At 48.1% G+C, this 20719-nt stretch overlaps 1 protein-coding gene across 15 annotated transcripts in view; it reads right to left on the minus strand.

Annotated features, from left to right (window-relative positions):
- MAPT (microtubule associated protein tau) overlaps positions 1 to 20719 on the minus strand; it is a 119868-nt gene that overhangs the window by 54208 nt on the left and 44941 nt on the right. The window lies entirely within an intron of this gene.

Raw genomic sequence — 20719 nt, forward strand, 5'->3', positions numbered from 1 at the left:
GCTACTGACCAGTACTTTGATGGTTTTCTGTTTTTGTTTTTTACAGAGAGGGAAGGCATTGGTTGGGCAGTGCCAGTAAGGAAAAGGAGGAGCAGAGAAGCAACGTGATTGCTCAATCACACCTGGGTGTTCTGACGCCCCAGCTCTGAGCCAGGTGGCCCCACTAGGGGTCAGAGTGGGGCTTCCACTCACCTCACTGGATCCCTTTAGAACTCTTATGTGTGCATTCCGAGGGCTGGGCTAAGTCCCTAACTGGGCACAGTGGGAGGTGTGAATTTGAGGCTGAGCAGCAATGCACATCCTCCCCAAAAGCCCTAGCCTAGACTCAGCTTCAGCTCCACAGAGCCCACCAGAAACAATTTCTTAACATTAATTTTTATTGGAGTACAGTTGACTGACGACGCCGTGTTAGTTACTACTATGCAGCAAGGTGAGTCAGTTATGTGTGTACACTCCTCCCCGCCCTTTCGGTCTTCCTTCCCACTCAGGACACCACAGCGCATTAAGCTGCGTTCCCTGTTCTGTTCTTCTTAGTCTTGCATTCCTATACACTAACAATGAAAGATCAGAAAGAGAAATTAAGGAAGCAATCCCTTTTACCATTGCAACAAAGAGTAAAACACCCACAAATAAACTTAGGAGGCAAGAGACCTGTGTGCAGAAAACCATATGACACCAATGAAACTAATCAAAGATGACCCTAACAGATGGAGAGATAAACCATGTTCTTGGATCAGAAACAATCATTTAATCATACTCTGTCCTCATTGGCTTTTTTTTCTGTGCCCCATGGCTTACAGGATCTTAGTATCTAGACCAGGGATTGAACCTGGGCCCCCAGCAATGAGAGCTCAGAGTCCCAACCACTGGACTGCCAGGGAATTCCCTGCCCTCATCTTTACTAAGAATATTTTATTCTTTATCGTAAAATAACTCATAAACTTGAATTTCTAAATTTTTGAGTATGCGCTTTTGCTTTGGTTCATTCATGCTACTCTGGTGGATTATTCCAGGTTTTACATTTTTATCTCTGTAACTTGAGTCTTCTTTCACTTTGATATCTTCCTCTTAAACTATCTAATTATCTCATTTATTTTCTACTTTATATTTATCATATTTGAAACTCCCCTGTTCTAGTTGCTTTTACTTCCTGCCTTTAAACTTTTACAATTTTAATCCTTTAAAATTTAAAGATTTAAAAAAGTCTTTTAAAATCTCAGCTGTTTTGATTTATTTTACATGTTTATTTGATTTATTACATATATTTATTTATTACATATATACATATAAAGACATGTAATACATATATGTATTAAAATACATGCAATAAAACATATCTAAATAGACATTTATTGTATTATTTATTGTATATATTTATTTATTGTATTGATTTATTGTACACACATTTATTTAAATCCTTACATTGTTTCATTTTTTTTACTTCGAATTTTCACTCCAGATTCATGTTAGTGTTTCACTTTTTATGTTAATTTTTGAGATAATTTTCAACTTATGGAAAGATGGTAAAAGTTCCTCAGAGGGTCGTTAACCTTTTGTAATCCATTTAAAATGTATTTCCCTGTTATCTTCCATTTTTCTAACCTTTTAGGTGACTTAAAAAAAAACTTTCCTTTTTATAATTGTAACTTTTATCATTTTTCATAATTTTTTAAAATTTTTCATAATTTTAACATAAATCTATAATCTTTAATTTTTATTTTTAAAGTTTGGGCTGCCATTTCCCTTTCTTTGTTTTCATTCGTTCTTACCTTCTAACTTTGTTTACATTCTTTATTTTTTATTTTTTGACTGTGCCATACAAGTGGTGGGATATTAGTTCCCTGACTGGGGATTGGATCCACGTCACCTGCAGTAGAAGCGCAGAGAGCAGAAGCACAGGGTCTTAACCACTGGATCGACAGGGATACCCCTGCATTCTTTACTTTAAATCTCTGCTTTTCTGTTATAACTTGTTAATAGTTACCCTCTCACATTTCTGATCTAATTCCACGGCTGTTTTTCAGTGGCCATGGGCGAGCTGGTAACACACGCTGGTGAGGGCAGGGCCCGTCTCCTTCCTGCCTCCACTATACTAGCTCTGGCTTCTGTGATCAGTGAGTAAAGTCTGCCACGGGCGAGGTGTGGAGGGCAGACTTGATGTCATGTACTGTCTAAACGTATTATGAGTTGCAGAATGTTCTCACCTCTGACAACTATTGCACAATGTTGGGCTACAGGGTGGGAGGGTCCACCTGGAGCCGACCTTCCACGTAACACTCAACTGAGGTGGGTGGAGGGGACAGCCAGGCTTCTGACTCTGCGCTTATGCCAGTTGGCCGCTGGCATATTCACGTCCAGCTCCATTCCTCTCCCTTCTAGGCAGGACACGCTGGTGTGGGTGTCTGAGCTCCCTTCTCCCTCCACTATGTAGGATAAGAAGCTGGGATGGCTTAGGAGGGTTCTAAGAATGAGGTCAGTGAGACCTCTTCTGGGTGAGGCAGAGGGTGGGAGGCCTGGCCCCACTTTGGCAGCCACTGCCTATAGAGACGGGGTCCCTTTTCATTCTGACTGAGGTCCCTGACCCTCAAGGAGCTCTTGGGGGAGGCTCCTGAGGCTGAACCTCTCCAAGCCTTTGATATCTCCCCAAGGATGAGCAGGATGTTATCCTGGGAAGATCCAAGTCCTCATTCATCCTTCAAGGCTTAGGATTTGGTGGTGATATTCTTTACCCTGAGGTATGCTGATGGTCTGTTTTCCTTAGAAAGCCCCCAAACATCAGAACCCCTGTGCTAAGAGGAACAGGTTTCATTACCCAAGGAATCAACGACTGCTCCCCACCCAACCCTAGGAAGCAACACCTCCCTTACCACCTCCTAATGAAGCCTGTCTCAGGACCTGCCTGGTCACTGCCCAACTGCCAGTCCCCGAGACTGATCCATGAGTCACCTCGTCTGCTGACTCGCCAGGAGCCCCACCTGGGAACAATGACGACAGCCCAGAAGCAGGAGGCCTCCCAAACTGGCTGGAGACGCTTCCCCCAGCCCAGGTGAGCCAGGCCAACCAAATCAGGTCACCCTGTTCAGCCTGCAAACTGGTTTTAGTGAATACTCCAGGTGGCGCTAGTGGTAAAGAACCCGCCTGCCAGTAAACAGGAGACATAAGAGATGGTTGCTCATATTTTTAAAATCATGGGTTTTGGGGACTTCCCCGGTAGTCTAGTGGTTAAAACTTCACCTTCCAATGCAGGGCATATGTGTTCAATCCCTAGTCAGGGAAATAAGGTCCTACATGTCTCGAAGCCCAAAAACCAAAACATAAGACAAGAAGCAATATTGTAACAAATTCAATAAAGACTTTAAAAATGGTCCACATCAATATGTATACTTAAAGTTGATTCATGTTGTACAGCAGAAACAAATACAATATTATAAGACAATTACATTCCAATTAAAAATAAAATTTTTAAAATGGTCCACATTAAAAAAAAAAAAGACAAACTTAAAAAGCATCATGGATTTTGGAGAAAGCAGCTCTTCCCACGGAGCCTGGGAGGTGTGAGGAGCTAGGGACCCACACACGGAGTAGCTCACCATCCTCTGCTCATCACTACGTCCCAAAGCCCATACTCTAGTTATGCCTGAAAAGATGGGCTCACTGATGAATCTAGTCTTCTGCTGCCGCCCCAGCCCTCCTGCTGAGCTTCCCCACTGCCCAAGCACTGTCCCATCTGTCAGCTCATTCCTTTGCACAAAGTGAGGATGGCAAAATGCACCAGGTGGCAGCCAGAATCAGCACAGGTTTGATAATAAGCATGAACTCCAAGTGACCTCAAAGGTATCGAGATGGTACTTAACAGGCAGACTTGGCATCAGTGAAAGTCGAAGCAGTGTTTGTGCACAGTGAACCACTTTCCCTTTGGGCTTCCACTCTATTTTCCAAGGTGATTCCCACCCCCCTGGCTTATGTCCAGCTCAGAGGGGCTGCTTGTGCTGTGGCTGCCCTGGTCCCTTCCCTGCCCATCTGCACAACGGATGGGGTGACAAATGTGACATGGTGGCTGCTTCTCACTTAGATGAGTCTGGAGGTGAGCAAGGTGGCCAGTGTGGACTTTGTTCACAGGCATGAGCAGGGAAGCATCAAAGAGGCTCTCTAAGGTCACTTGGGCAGTGATTGGCAGGGCCAATTGGACAGGTAAGAAAGGACTGTTGGCAGGGAGGTGACCGCACTGGTCCAGGCAACAGCAAAAAGGCTGGAACCGGAGAGTAGGAAGAGGGCACGGAAAGGAAGGGATAGGTCCAAGAAGTGTATTTTAGACATTAGACTGCGTTTCAAAATTGGGTTGGGGTCAGAGAGAGAGATCAGAGTCCAGAATTACACCAGAGGTGGGGGCTTGGATGGCTGGGAAAGAGGGAAGGGGTGACATAGTCAGAGGGAAAAACATCAGGGGCTAAAACAGCTGGTCAACAAGAGTGGGTTCTGTTTGTAAAATATCTCTGCTCAAAAGAATCCCCCGCACCTCATTTTACTAACTTGTGATTGATTTGATTTAATAAGTTCTAGAAAATAGATTCTGCTCTCCCTCTTGATTTCCATTATAATTTAAATTTTTTAAGTATTCAAGTTTTATTTCTATTTATTTAAAAATATTTTTTGACCTCGCTGCATAGCATGCAGGATCTTAGTTCCCTGACCAGGGATTGAACCCATACCCCTTGCAGTGGAAGCGCAGAGTCCTAACCATTGGGCTGCCAGGGAAGTCCCTATAATTTGAAATTGTTATGGGATTTGAAGGGCTTCCCGGGTGGTGCTAGGGATAAAGAATCTGCCTGTCAATGCAGGAGACACAAGAGACACAGGTTTGACCTCTGGGTGGGAAGAAGCCTTGGAGTAGGAAATGGCACCCTACTCTAGTATCCTTTACGTGGAAAATTCCATGGACAGAGGAGCCTGGTGGATTGGACATGACGGAGAACACTCACTATGGATTTGAAACAAATGGATCTACAACAGAACAGTATTCCACTTTAGTTCCAGGTCAAGAGTCAGCAATTTGTTTCTGCAAAGGACCAGCGAGTAAGTATGTTAGGTTTGTGGACTGTGCCTTCTGTTACAACTACCCACCTCTGTAGCAGGGAAGCAGACATTGGTAATAGATGTATAAATGAATGAGCATGGCTGTGTCTCAATTAGTTTATTTACAGACACTGAAATTTGAGTTGCATAAAATATCTTGTGTCACAAAATATTTTTCTTTTCTTTCTTTTCACCATTTGAAAATGTAAACACCATCCTTAGCTAACACCAGACTTGGCTTGCGGACCATAGTTTATAGACTCCTGCTTCTGGCTTTTCCAGTACTTATTCTCCTCTCTCTCTCTCTATATATATATATATCTATAGTGAAGTTTTTAACATTGTACATTTTGGTCTCCTCCTATTTTCTCAGTGAGGATTTTTGCAGTGATGTTGTTTTTTGTTTGTTTGTTTTTATAAATAGTATTGTTTCTAAAATTAATTATTTATTTTTGCTGCACCGGGTCTTTGTTGATATGAGTGGGCTTTCTCTGGTTGTGGCATGTGGGGGCTATTCTCTAGCTGAGGTTCGAGGGCTTCTCACTGCAGTGGTTTCTTTTGTTGTGAAGCACAGGTTCTAGGGCATGGGGGCTTCAGTAGCTGCAGCTCATGGGCAACAGAGTGTGGACTCAGTAGTTGTGGCACATGGGCTTGGTTGCCCTGTGGCATGTGGGATCTTCCCAGATCAGGGATCTTCCAGAACTGGTGTCCCCTGCATTGGTAGGCAGATTCTTAACCACTGGACCACCAGGGAAGCCCCCTGATGTTGATTTTTCTTCAGTTGCTTCCAGAGGTTTCAGGGCAGGAGGAGGAGGACTAAGGGTCATTCTGGGGCTTGAGGCCATGCCCCACTGTTCTGGGGACAGCATCTGTGGTATAAGTTCGTGTTATGAGCCAGGCTGCCTTAGCTCCATGGAACAGATGACAAGGTAGTGGGTCTCACTACCCTGGTTCCAATGATCCCCCACTTCCCTACCACCACCACCACCCAGCAAGGCTGGAGAAAGTCAGAAGCACTAAAAGGAAGCTGAAGGAATTGCAAGGAGAAATGAAATCATCCTTAAAAACACAGGCTACTATTCAGTATGCAAAATAAACTGTGAGTCTCAAGTGCCAGTATTTTCCTTCGGGATAAAAAGTGGAATGCATGGGAAGACCTCTCTAAACAGGGAGGCACCCCACCTCTGCCCCTCCTGCTAACTCCAGGACAGCAAATGGCCTTAGGTTCATGGACCTCCTGATTCAGTGAGGCCACCAGAGCTGTCTCTCCAACTCTGCCTCTCCAACTCGGGCTGGGCCACTTGCTCCTTGCGAATGCTTTGGTACCAACAGGTCATATTAAGAAAGACAAGTCCAGGGGACTTCCCTGGTGGTCCGGGATAAAGAATCTGCCTTCCAATGCAGGGGACGTGGGTTTGATAGGTTCAGTCCCTGGGCTGGGAAGATCCCCTTGAGAAGGGGATGGCAGCCCACTCCAGTATTCTTTTTTATTTATTTATTTGGCTGCACCTGGTCTTAGTTGCAGCATCTGGGATCTAGTTCCGTGACCAGGGACTGAACCCAGGTATCCTGCATTGCGAGCTTGGAGTCTTAGCCACTGGACCACCAGGGAAGTCCTTTTTCCAGTATTCTCGCCTGGAGAATTCTCTGGACTAGAGGAGCCTGTAGTGGGCTACAGCCTGTGGGGTCACAAAGAGTCAGACACCGCTGAGCAACTAACACTTTCACTTGCACTGGGAACTGAGATCCCACACCCCTCAGGGCAACGAAGCCCACGTGCCACAACTAGAGAAGCCCGTGTGCCACAACAAACACCCAGCACAACCGGGGAAAAAAAAAAAAAGACAAGTCAGAGTTCTACAGCATCTATGAGAGGCTACTAGACATAAGCAGCAAATAGAACCCACAGGAGGATGTTCTCTGAAAGTAAAATGAAGTAGCTCTTCTGAGTCTCAGGACAGACGCACGAGAAGGCAAGTCCCGTCGGGTGGGACCTGTCTGGGTCGCTTGTGCACAGATGAGGAATCTGGGAGGTAACCCACCCAAGGTCACACAGCCAGGAAGAAGCGATGACAGGATGCAAAGCCTGTGTCCTGACGGCACACTCAGCAGCCCTCACTGCCGGTTCTTCCAGCCAGGACCATCAAACGGCCCCCAGTTTCCCATCATGGCAGCACAGGTCTGGGGGTGTGGAAGCAGCACTGTCCACGGCTCACACCCCGAAGCTGTGACTTAGTCACTTCTCCTAGCCTCCTGCATGTCACCCAGTGACCCCGAGCTCCTTTCCTGCTCCGACATTTTATTCTAAGTGGATCGATCAGGCCTGTGTCCTCCGTCTCGGAAGCCCTGGGAGGGTCAGTCACAGGACAGCAGGAGTCTCTCTAGCCCAGGCCTGGCTGACAGGCAGGGGGCCCTGGCATCCTGGTACAACCAGCCCTGCCTCCCTCCTTTCCCACTGTCACTGATCCCTGGTGTCTCCCTCTGTGAGATTCAAGGGCAGAATAACTTCTCTGGGAGAACTGGACAAAGAACAGATAAACCAACTGACAAATGGCACAACTGCATGTCAAAGACAGCAGATTGAAAAGACAAAAATAAGCATAACTCTGAGGTGGGTACACAACCCAGACAAGCTGTGGTCACCACCCCCTCACAGATCCCTATAATCTAAGAGGCGCGCAGACAGGAAAGTAAACACGCCAAGAGCTGATGTCCAAAGGCCGTGCTCTGCTTTCTTATTCTTCTAAATCAACCCATCTCTTTCTCAGTCTCTCTGATCTCCTCCGTTCTGTTTTCCCAGGCAGTGACCCAGAGGCGCTGGGTTGGAAGGGAAGGAAGAAATTTTAGAGCGGTGGCACAAAAGTTGAGTTAGACCAGGAAATGAAAACGGCCCCCTTTTTTAGGGACCCTTGGAAAAGCACGGCCACCTGACAAGAGAGAGCAAGAACCAGAGGGTCCTGGCGTCTCTCCACGTCATTTTGTAGCTCGTAAATTGAGGCTCGTGATGGGGAAGGGGCTTGTTGAGCTGTTCATGGTGTCTGGTCCTATAGGATCACAAACCCCTAGGCTCAGTGAGACTTGGGGGCAGTGGGGGAGGTCAGGAAAAGGCAGAAAAGTGTCTGCAGGGCTGAGAGGGGGTGACAGAGGAACAAAGGGGACAGAGCAGGTGAAGAGAGGCTAAAGGCAAAGACAGGAGAGGGGAAGGGGCTGAAGGCGCAGGGAGGTAGGAACCCCTGAATCAAACATGACTGCCGCAAACCACTCATTTTTTTAAACAGTTCTCAACTTTTAGGTTGAGCTTTTTTTTTTAAGCACCTATCTGTTGAGCTCTTCTTGTGAATGAGGCACAGTGCTTGCTTTTTAAAAATAATTAATTCATTATTTTGACTGCACTGTGTCTTCGTTGCTGTGTGGACTTCTAAGTTGCGGCGAGCAGGAGTTACTCTCTAGTTGTGGTGCATGGGCTTCTTACTGCAGTTGCTTCTCCGGTTGCAGAGGACAGGCTCTAGGGCGGATGGGCTTCAGCAGTTGTGGGTCACGGGCTCTAGAGCAGAGGCTCAATAGTTATGGTGCACGGGCATAGTTGCTTTTTGGTCCCGGTCCAGGAATCCAGTTCGGGTCTCCTGCATCAGCAGGTGAATTCTTTACTCCTGAGCCACCAGGAAAACCCCAATCTAGTCTTCTTATTTAATTTTTCTGATTGAAATAAAATCCACACAACACACAAGTCATTTTTACTTTTTTCTTTGCGGCCGCACTTTGCAGCATGTGGATCTTAGTTCCCCAAACTAAGGGATTGAACCTGCACCCCCCCTCTAAGTAGAAGTGTGGAGTCTTAACCACTGGACCACCATGGAAGTCTGCACAATTCATCATTTTAGAGTGAGCAACCATCACCTCTATCTCGTCCAGAAACACTTTGATCACCCCAGAAAGAAACCCTGTGTCCATTAAGCACTTCCTCATCCTCCTCCGCCCCCCATGCCCTGCCAATCACTAATCTACTTTCTGTCTCTGTGGATTTACCAGTTTTGGAGATCACACATAAATGGAATCATCTAATATGTGGGCTTTTGTGTCTTGCTTCCTTTGCTTAGCGTAATGTCTTCAGGACTCACTCGTGTTGTGGCACGTGTCAGGACTTCATTCCTCGAATGGTAATTCATTGTATGAATGCACCACATTTTGCTTATCCATGTATCCAATAATGATTACCCACGGTCTTTTAAGTTTGGAAACAAGATAATATAGAGCTTTTTTTAGTGTGACATTTGTCTGATAATGGTAAAACCGGGGTGAAGGGAGAGGAAAGGTGAGGGCAGGAAGGGGTGGGATGGTGGAAGAAGGGGATGACAAGGACCCTCAAATAAACTTCAACTTCTTTCTCATTTTGCCAAGGCTTCCCCCAGCCTCTCAACCCTCAGGAGCACAGAGATGTGCAGGTGAGACCTCGGGGCCCTTTTGGTCCCAAGGAACAGGGCTTTCCCAGCTGCAAGACGGATACATTTTCCACTTGGTAGAGTTCATGTGCTCTGTGTGCTGAGCTCTGCTTAGCTGCAGAGGCAGCTTTGTTTTTGATCATTCCAGGCCACCCTCTGAGGCACCCAGAGGTGGATGACGGAACCCCAGGCGCCCAGCCCAGCTCAGAGGTGACTTCTGCAGCATCACCAGGAGACCCTGCTCACTATTTGAAGTACATCTGCCATTTTCCTGGACACTTTCCCAGGACACAACATTTAGGCTCACCACAAACCTGTGAGACGGGCAGGATGCAAACCCCAGCCAGGTAAAGGGCCCCAAGAGCCTAAGTGACTTGCCTGAGGCCACCAGGGCAGCCTGAGACCTGACTTCCCTCTGGAGTATAGATTTCTGGCAGTTCAGATGCCTCTCTCTGTCTTCGGTCCCAGGCCTCTGCTCCTACCAATTTCTCCAAGAGGTCTGCGGGTTTCAGCTGACCTGGGGCCGTATCTCCCTGAAGGAGATGAAGACCAAATAGCCTTCCTATGCCTACTGCCATTCTTCCTATTCCTTCTAATCATCTTACCCACTGCAATGCATTCTGATTCTAGAAAGCTCCTCGAGTAAGCCAGGGCAACAGTGGACACTGTTGCTGGCTTTGGAATAGGAACAACACCTGTTTATTCAAGTCCTGACTATAAGCCAGTCGCAGAGACATCAGAGGAAGGGAGGAAGCAGGGGAGAGAGAGAAATGGAATCTCTGTAATACAACAGTCCCATGAGAGTGTTCTCCCCACTTTCTGGATGAGGAAACAGGCTCAGAGAGGTTCAGGAACCTGCTGAGCGTCACACAGCTAGGAAGAGGCAGAGTAGGATAGGATGTGAACTCTGATCTTCTGATGCTAAACTCATCTTTCAGATACTATATCATATTATTGCCTTCCCAACCAAGAGTTTAAAAACAGCCCTTTTCTCCTCTGCCTTACCCATGGAAATAATCTTGTCCCGGCTGGATGAAGTTAAGAGTCGAGGAGGGAAGAAAAAAGCCTGTGTCAGGGGCTGGTCCGGCACCCTGGCTCACCGGCCCCATGCACTGTCTTTGCAGTCCGCTCCCAGGAGGAGCTTTCTTGTGTCCAAGAGTCCCCTCCCTGGAGGCGCCGGGTGGGCTGTGTCCGGCGTGGCCGCAGCCCTCGCTAGGGGGCAGCACGTGCCAGGGCCGCGGAGCCCGCTTGCAGCAGCCCAGCCGGCCACCCAGATTCTCCGGGAGGCAGCACCGCGGGCTCCCGGCCGCCACCGTGACTCAGCGGAATCGCTGCCCCCAGGTCCGGTAGCGCCATCCAGAAAAGGGACGATCGCCCTTAGATCCCCTCAGACAAAAAAACTCAACTGGAATTCCAGAGTAGTGATACTGGACAACGTTGGGACTATACTGAAGTCCCTGAATTGTACACTTCAAAGGGTGGATTTTATGGCATGTAACATATCTCGGTAAAGCTGTTATAAAAAAACAAACACCCTAAATGGAGCTCTCAGATAGTGGAAGATCAAGTAAGGAGAAATCTAAAAATAACCTTAAAATGAACTCGGTTCTCCAAGGTTATTTTTGGCCCCTGCGTCCCCTCATTCCTTTGCTCTGGTCCCTTTTCTGCTCCTTCATGAATTTGCTGTGTGTTCTGGTGAAAAACAGGATTCCTCATAATGACAGGAGCCATGTTTCAAGCATTTTCAAGTATTGGCTCATTTAATTCACACAACTGCCTCTATTATTACGTCTACCTCTACAGGTGGGGAAACGGAGGCACAGAGAGGTTGAATAACTTGGCCAAGGTTACACAGCAGATGTGTAATGGAGTCACGGCTCTGGTGCCAAGCAGCCTGGCCCCAGAATCAGACTCTGTGAAGCCAACTGGCAACAGTGATTCAATCAAGCAGTGATAGAGGTAACCCATTTTAGGAACATCAGGATCTGCTCAACTGAGCAAAAGCTTTTCTTTTGAAAACTTTCTCTTTTATTTACATTCTATTTTTTAAAACATATCTATTTGGCCATGCCACATCTTAGCGGCAGCACATGGGATCTTTAGTTGCAGCATATGGGATCTAGTTCCCTGACCAGGGATTGAACCCAGGCCCCCTGCATTGGGAGCGCAGAGTCTTAGCCACTGGACTACCCGGTAACCCACTACACTTTATTCTTTAATGTTTACAGTCCAATTGTTTTGCTTTAAGATATTTACATTTGAGATGAGTGAAGGGCAGGCATAGTAGTCCCCTTGGGGGAGGTGAAGTCTGGGCTCCAGGTCAGCAGGAAATCCCTCTGCTTAGGAAGTGGGAAGACAACTGCATGAAAGAAAGAGAAAGAGTCTCTGGGGTTCAAGTAAACACTGGGCTGGCTCGTGGCAGCTCTGATGCTTCAGATGCTCTTCCCTGACAGCTGGTCCCAACTGGGAGCTGCGTCTCTGTGTTGCTCCCCTCCTCTCATGCCCCCGGCAGACAGGTGGCATCCAGCGCCCCCGCAGCACAGTGAGGTTCTCAGAAGACTTGCTGGAGGGAATAGGGCCTGACAAACCTCAGAGGAACTCCTAAGTGTGTGCTGTGCTCACGTCCCATCACTGGGCACCAGAGAATGTTCTAGAACCAAATCTGACCAATAATACTGATAATGATAATTCCTGGATTTCAAGCAGAATTGCCAAATGAAGCGGAGAGAAGATGAAGGAGCCCAGAGAGAGGAAAGACTTAGGTTGGTGAGGAGAAACTGGAATAATCCCGGGCCTCAATCCAAAGAGAACAATCAACAATTGTCCGAAAGCATGAATGAAGCTGCTTTCTGGGGGGAGGTGGTGCTGCCGTGCACACACGATGTGTCATGGCTGATGTCAGCTGGCTCATGTCCACCACTCAGAAAATCCACAGATTGTGTTGGAGAGGACAGTTCTGGTCTTAAGCTCAAGGTTTCTGCTTTCTTTTCTTCCACTCCTTTGTAACTGCTGGTGTAGCTAAACAGTGCTGGAGCGTCTATTAGGGTGATACAGCATGCTTGCGTGGCCTTTGTTTTCAGAACTGCAGTAGTTTTCCCTCCTAACCCGTTTCTGATAAATTACTGATCAGTTAGCCTTCAAGGAGGACACCACTGCCACATGTGGAGGTGGCCTCTGCACCTGTCCCATTCAGGGGCTGCCAGTCACCAGGCCCTGGTCACCACTTTCATTCTGAGATGAGTCCCCTGAACTCAGAGCACCAAATGGATAAAAAGGAATCTCTTCTGATGTCAAAGCCAAGAAAATCAGAGCAAAAAAAATTGCTTTTTCCCCCCCCTTGGGCAAGCCACCCTTAACTGAGAGAGAGGAGAGAATTTATTGTTTTATAACAGTGATTCATGCCATGCTGTGCTCAGTCCCTTCAGCCATGTCTGACTCTTTGAGACCCCATGAACTGTAGCCCGCCAGGCTCCTCTGTCCATGAGATTCTCCAGGCAAGAATACTGGAGTGGGTTGCCATGCCCTCCTCCAGGGGATCTTCCCAACCCAGGGATTGAACCCATGTCTCCTGCACTGCAGGCCGATTCTTTATCACTGAGCCACCAGGAAACCCCAGAGTCATTATTAAAAAGTCAAATACAAAAACATGAAAAAAGGAAAGCAAAATAACCACTGTTAACATTCTTGGGAACTTCCTTGCAAACACCTCTCCTATACACACATATAATTTTCCCTAAATGAGACCACATTATACCAGTAGTTCTGTAGCCTACTTTATTTGCTTAATAAATATGCTAATATTAATAAGCTTTATCTTAATTTCTGGTTGATCTCCAATGGATACAATTTCTAGCTTTGCTGTTGTATCTCTGCCCTCCAGCTCTGACAGGCAGCAAGTGGTTCATGACCCAACAGAAGATTACACTTAAAAAGTGCTGGGGCTGGGGAGCCTTTGAAGTCCCCCCACCTTTTTTTTAGCCACCCATAATCTTCCCATTTATTAATGGGATACTGTCAACACATATTATATCCCATTAGTGCTCATAACAACCTATGTGAAGGGAGGGTATGTCATTATCTTATTTTCCCCATCTTATACACTGATGCTCAGTAGCCCAGGCTGAGGGAGGGCACGTCATGGCTTTGAATCTGCAGTCTCAGCCTCCAGTCTGACACAGGGTGGGTCTTTGGACACCTTTACCAATAAGTCACGAAGCCCCACTCCAAAGCTGCGAAGTAAGAGGAGCCATTCTAACCACATCTCTGTCACATGCACGGGTCATCTTAGCCCCATTTTGCAGCCGGGGAAACTGAGGCACAGAGAGGCCCAAGTAGCCTTAGAGGTCATGCCAGAGTTGGGGACAGAGTCTGGCGTGCAGTGATTTGCTGGGAAGCTCAGCTCAGGGATGGGAAGTCGCTGGGAAAGAACGCCGGGTGGAGGGATGTCACAGATATGAGGACACGGCTGTATCCGATGATGAATGGACCCCTGAGGTCAGGATCTTGCCTCAGCGCCACATTAGGTGCTGGGAGGCCGCTCAGAGGCACCTTGGGCCATTTGCCAAAGAGCACTATGGGTTCTCAGAAGCACCTGCCCCTCATCAGCCATTCCTGGGGCTGATGAATAGCACTTAGGCTGCCTTCTCTCAAGGCCCTTGGAGAGCACTGCACGGCCTCACCCTCACAGCAGGGGCTGGGGAGGCACCCTCCATCTGGCGCCCAAGGTGAGCTTGGAGGGTTCCTAGCTTTGCTTCCCCTTGGCCCTGGGGCTCTCCCATGAAACAGGGTCTCCTGATCCTGCAGCAACCCCTTTAGAGGCTGCTCAGCCCTAACTCCCCTCGAGGAATGCACCAAGTCCAGCTTGTCAGCTGCGTGAACGGCTGGATTCCTTGAGCCCTTGGTTTGGGCTCAAACCAAGGTGTGGGTGTGCACGTGTATGCTCAATTGCTAAGTTGTGTCCAACTCTTTGAGACCCTGTGGACTGTAACCTGCCAAGCTTCTCTGTCTATGGGATTTCCCAGGCAAGAATACTGGAGTGAGTTGTCATTTCCTCCTCCAGGGGATCTTCTCAACCTCGGGATCGAACCCGAATCTCCTGCCTTGGCAGGCGGAGTCTTTATCACTGAGCCACCTGGGAAGCCCCAAGGTGTAGGCACTGGCTCCATATCTTCCCTTGAGGAACTGGACCCTTGTTCCTGGTTCAGTTGGATGTGGGTAGAAAGGACACGTGGTATGGAGTCCAAAGCACTGGGTTCAAGGCGTAATAGGGACCACTCTCTGGCTGGTCGATGCTGGGCCAGTCACTTGCCCTCTCTGAGCCACAGATTCTTCATTTGTAACCCGGGCAGGAGGACACCTGTGTCACAGGATGGCTGTGAGGGTCACTGGAAAAATGCATGTGAGAGCATTTGAACTGTGATGTTCTAGACTGATGTTCGGTACCGTTTTCATGACGTGTGGGTTTTGAGCAAGGGGAAGATATTTGAGGTTGGGGGAGTTGAAGGCCCAACCTGAAGGGATAAAAACCGGGGTCAATACAAGAGCCTTTATGCTTCTGCCCGGAAGGAGGAAGAGGAACAGCATGGAGGTGTGAGAGGCAGCTCTGGGTCAGCCCCGGGAGAAGAGGAGACTGAGGGTCTCAGAGGGTCTAGGAGGTGATGGAATGAAGGTGTTAGGGAAGAACTGGGGAGTCTCTGCTCCCTACCCCTCCCAGTGCTGGCGCTTGGAGCATGAGAAGACAGGGGAGATGGTGAGGGAGGGGATGCCAAGGAGATGACGCGGGAGGTGATGCCAAGGAGATGATGCGGGAGGTGATGCTGGGGAGGTGATGCAGGGAGAGACGAACCATCCTCACCAGGCTCGGCAGTGAGGCAGGCGGGGTTTGCGAGGCCATCTGGAATGACCAGAACTGGCTCTTTTTGCCACAACACTTCATTAGATGGAACAACAAGAAGAAATGGAGGGGTAAGGAAGTGAGGACAGGAAGGCGATAGTTCTGAGGATGTTTTCATTTCTATTTTTTGAGTCTGAGGACACACCCTGAAGAACTCGGGGCACAGAGGGATGGCCGAGACTGTCTCTAATCAGCACCGTCCCTCAGTAATGAGCAACCTGAACTCAGCACGGCTCGAAGGACGGAAAATAAAGAGTGTCTTCTGAACACACATAAGGTGCCACCAGGTCAAGAACACTGTCCCTGAAATCTCCCCCTTGACAGAGGTGCCCACATGGCATCAGGGCCAGACTTAGCGACAGGGCAGTGTGGGGGCTGGGAGCACCCACACACTGGGGCCAGGCGGTCTGGGTTCCCAGCTGGGTGACCTTGGGTAAATCACTCAGCCTCTCAGAGCCCCCGCTGCCTCATCTATAAAACGTGGGGATTAACCGAGTTGATTTATATCAAGCGCTTAGGACCATCACTGGCTAACAGTAAACGAGATTGAAGTCCCAGGGGTGGTTATTATCATGACAACCTTATCGCCTATTATCTGAGCCAAACCTTCCTGTATCCTGTTTGCATTTTCAGACTAAACAGCATCTCAGGGCTCAGAGCCCCACCCCACTTGGATCCAACAACACGTGGTGCCCCCTTGGCCGTCCCCGAGGCAGCCTCTGGCCAGGCAGGGCAGATGGTGTGCCCAGTGAGATCACTCCCGGATCCCGTGACGCCTGGAGACCGGGCCAAAACCGTGTCCCAGGGCACCCTGTGTGAAGCTGACCCTGTGTGAGGAGGACGGACAGGGGAGAAACAAACACGCTGGCATAGAGAGCACTCCATCCTGTATCACCAACGGGATAAAGCCGTTTTGGAAATGTGCACGCACAGAACATTTATAAACAAGAAAATAGCACAGATATGCCTACGTGCAAACCAGAAATCGTAAAGGATTATATGCTCTGGGAAGGGACGTGGAATCAGGGAGGCTTTCTCTTGTTGTTGTATACATTTTGGTTTTATTATACTGTTTTCCAGACATGTATTATGTTTTAAATCTGATGAAAAGCAATAAGTACATTCTCCTTTTGTCAAAAAGTCAAGGGTTTGTCCCACAGTGTGCTGCTCCTTTTAAAAAATAATATTATTTTAAAAAAACTTATTTATTTATGTGGCTGTGCCAGGTCTTAGTTGCAGCTTGTGGGATCTAGTTCCCTGACCAGGGATTGAACCCAGGCCCCCTGCATTGGGAGTGAGGAATCTTAGCCACTGGACCACCAGAGAAGTCCCTGCGCTACTCCTTTTATTCACAAATCACAAATTGCCTGTAGCCACTGGCATGGCTGGGGGCTCAAGGTGAATAAGAGGCTTAACACTGGTTCTAGGCATCAGTGTGATGTAATTAATCATGTCTGTGATCAATCACAAAGTCAGAGGCTGCTTAGGGGGACACTGTGGGGGGGTGTTCTTACCTGGGACCAGAGAACCACCACCAGAGGTGCCTGATGAGGGGATGGGGGGCACTGCGGAAGGCCTACAGAGCTAGCGGAGGCCCCTGGATGGGGAAGCTTCACACACTGGAAGCAAAGTCATGACACAAAGAGACAGGCTTCGCTAGCAGCTGACATGCAGTCTTTCAGGTACACATTTAATGCAGAGAGCCAGGGCCACCTGGACACAGCACTCTGTCACAAACCCTTGCCTATCACAAGCATAATTCTCTGAGATCTAGTGACACGTCTGAACACACTGGGGAGCTGTAGTTGTTGATGTATTAACATCTGCTGTTGTTTAGTCACTAAGTCGTGTCTGATTCTTTGCGACCCCATGGACTGTAGCCCACCAGGCTCCTCTGACCATGTGATTTCCCAGGCAAGATTACTGGAGTGGGTTGCCATTTCCATCTCCAGGGGATTTTCCCGACCCAGGGATTGAACCTGTGTCTCCTGCATTGGCAGGCAGAGTCTTTACTGCTGAGGCACCTGGGGAAGCCTGTATTCTCATCTACCTTGTTCCAAAAGGAGATCTAGAGAAGCAGGGAGGTGAGGAGTCCCAGCAAAGCTGAAGTTACAGCCTTAGGAGCCCTAGAAAATATAACTTCCAAATACAATGTGTAAGTGTCCATAGCTACATAAGAATACAAAAATAAAGGCTCTTTAGATAAAGGGGGAAACCAGGCAATTTTGCCACATCTATTAAGGTTGGGAAAGTAGTTTCAATATTTGTCAATAAAACTTCTCATTGAAATTAAAATAAGAAAATGAAACTATTACCCAGCATGGGACCCTGGGGCATGCTCTCTTATTTGGATAAAATAACTGTGCTTGACAAAGTGGAGTACAGTGGAAAACAGAAAGTTGTATGGAGGGAAGAAATGACCTTGAAAGAAAGAATTTCAACACAGCTTTGGAACCAGAGCCAATCCAGGCGTACACATATCTGGATCAATTAAAATGGACACATGAGAAATTCAGATCGGGAAGAAACAGGCAATGAGACCAAGGTCACATATTTAAGCCCTGGACCCCCCAAGTATTTATTTCAGAAAAAGCACAGGCAGCCTTGCTTGGTTGCAAAACACCCATTATTCAACAGAAAGGCTGGGACATCGTTTCTATTCAGAAATAGAAATTACAGTCAGGGAGGGAAGACAGACAGAACGAGCATATGAGAGAGAAAAGACTGGCGAGAAAGAAGAACTAAGAACTTGAAGACAAAATCCTTCTTGGAAAAGGAGAAAACACTACATCTGGGGGCGGAAGCCCAGGGGCCCCTGCAGGCCTGCCAGTCATGAAGCAGAGAACAGAGCAGACTCGGAGCTGTCGCCCCGCTCTCTTCTGAGTTGCTCCTGGGTCTCTTAGTGTCTCATAAATTACCATCAAAATCGAAACCATACAGGAATACTAAAACCCACTGCACTGTAACTTTAAATGGGTGGTTTTTATGGTATGTGAAACATCATCTCAATAAAGATGTTTTCAAAACATTACAGATGAGGTTCAGAGTCAAATTTATTTTCTTTTGCTAAATATAAAAATACATTTGCCCTCTAACCTTCCCGTAAGGAGGTAGAGCCCTCTACCTGGTTGGGTAGCAAGTGGTTCTCCCTGAGGAACGGCCAAGATGAAGCAGTGAATGCACAAACCTTCTCGCTGCTGGGCCATCCAGCTTTGGCCCAAATCTAACCCCCCGGGGGGAGCCTGGGATAAACCATGAAGGTGGCTTTGCAGTGTTTGTATGGTCTGAGAAGCTTTACCTTCTGGTGGGCAACAATCTCCCCCCCCACCATTCAATGGTCATGAAAGTGTAAGTTGCTCAGTCGTGTCCGACTCTTTGTGACCCCACAGACTTTACAGTCCATGGAATTCTCCAGGCCAGAGTATTGGAGTGGGTAGCCTTTCCCTGGGCTTCCCTTGTGACTCAGCTGGTAAAGAATCTGCCTGCAATGTGGGAGACCTGGGTTCGATCCCTGGGTTGGGAAGATCCCCTGGAGAAGGGAAATGCTACCCACTGCAGTATTCTGGCCTGGAGAATTCCATGGGCAAAGAGTCGGACATGACTGAGTGACTTTCAATGGTTCTGGTCTCCATAGAATGAGGGGTTATGGATGAAGAGGCGTGCCAGGGAAAGCACTTGTCCAAAGGGCCCCTTCCCAGGTGGGCAGGCAGGCTGTCAGGGGTGGGAGGTCAACACATCTTCCCAGGGGAGCTGCAGAGGCCTCCCTGTTAAAACCCAGAGTTGTAAACACACAGCAGAAAGAGAAAAAATGAACTTCCCTGGCAGTCCAGTGGTTAAGACTTTGTCTTCTAATGCAGGGGGTGAGGATTCGATCCCTGGTCGAGGAGCTAAGACCCCACATGCCTCATAGCCAAAAAACCAAAACATAAAACAGAAGTAGTATTGTAACAAATTCAATAAAGATTTCTAAAATGGTCCATATTTTTTAAAAAATCTTAAAAAAAAGAGTGGGAGAATGAATTGCTTGCCTGGGGAAGCTGTTGTGCTACAGAGATGGAGAGTGGGTATCTGAGGGGCCCCTCCAGGTCAGTGAGCCCAGGCAGCATTCACCATCCCATCCCTGCAAAGCTCAGGGTGACCAGAGGATGAGGTAGGCAAGGCTTTCTCTCTCTCTCTCTCTCTCTCTCACACACACACACATACACTAGGTGCCTTGGGGAAACAGAAACACCACAACTCCCTCACTTGCAAAGAATTCACACACATCTCCCTGACCTCACCCCTGAGATTAGGCTGGAAACATGTATTCTCAAGACATGGGTAGGAGTCTATTACCTACCTGGCCTCCTTCCACTCAACATTTGGGCTGGTCTTTCCTGTTGTACCTGTCATATCATACTCTAATTGTTACCCATTTAGTCTCCCCATTAGAATGAAAGCTCCAGGAGGGTGGAGACTCCTGTACTTAATTTTTTTTAAACCACTGTAAACAATTCAGTGGGCTTTCCCCAGTGTCTCAGTGGTTAACAGTCCACCTGCCAAAGCAGGAGATGCAGGAGACTCGGGTTCAATCCCTGAGTTGGGAAGATCCCCTGGAGGAGGAAATGGCATCCCACTCCAGTATTCTTGCCTGGGAAATCCCTAGTCAGAGGAGCCTGGTGGGCTACAGTCCATGGGGTGGCAAAGAGTCAGACACGACTGAGCGACTGAGCACAAACCACTCAGTACGTAGCGCAGAGCTCAGCATGGAGTCTGTGCTCAATGTATCTTCCCCGATGGATGGACTGAAAGCCCTCCACGTGCAACCCTAAGTGCTGCACGCGCTCACCCTCAGGCCTTTGCTCCAGCTGGTCTCCCTGTTAGGAAAGTCCTCTCTTCTGCACCTCTTCCCCTTTGTCTGGCTAACTTCTACTCAAGCTTCGGGCTCCATCAAAGCAGTCATTGCTTTTAGAAGCCCTTCCTGACTCTGCCAAACTCCTTCACGGGCGCCCCTCACAAACATTCACCCGGTGCTGTAATCCTCTGGGATGCTGATGCTCTTAGGATGGAAGAGCCATAGCCACCCCCTCCACCATCATGTCTTCAGCACCTGGTCTCATACCTGGCAGGAGGAAGGCCCCAGTGATGCTGCTGAACCAAGGAGTGTGGGGTCAGGGAGAGGGTCCTGGTGGGATGGAGGAGGAGACAACATGAATAGATGACACTTCCCCAGCTCATAGTCAGTTGCAAATCTGAGGGTTGACCTGCTGTCTTGCGTAGGCCACCCCAGCTCCCTGGATAATTATCTCTCACACCTCATTGAAGAGCATATTCC

Source organism: Cervus canadensis, chromosome 1 (assembly GCF_019320065.1).
Source record: "Cervus canadensis isolate Bull #8, Minnesota chromosome 1, ASM1932006v1, whole genome shotgun sequence".
NCBI lineage: Eukaryota > Metazoa > Chordata > Mammalia > Artiodactyla > Cervidae > Cervus > Cervus canadensis.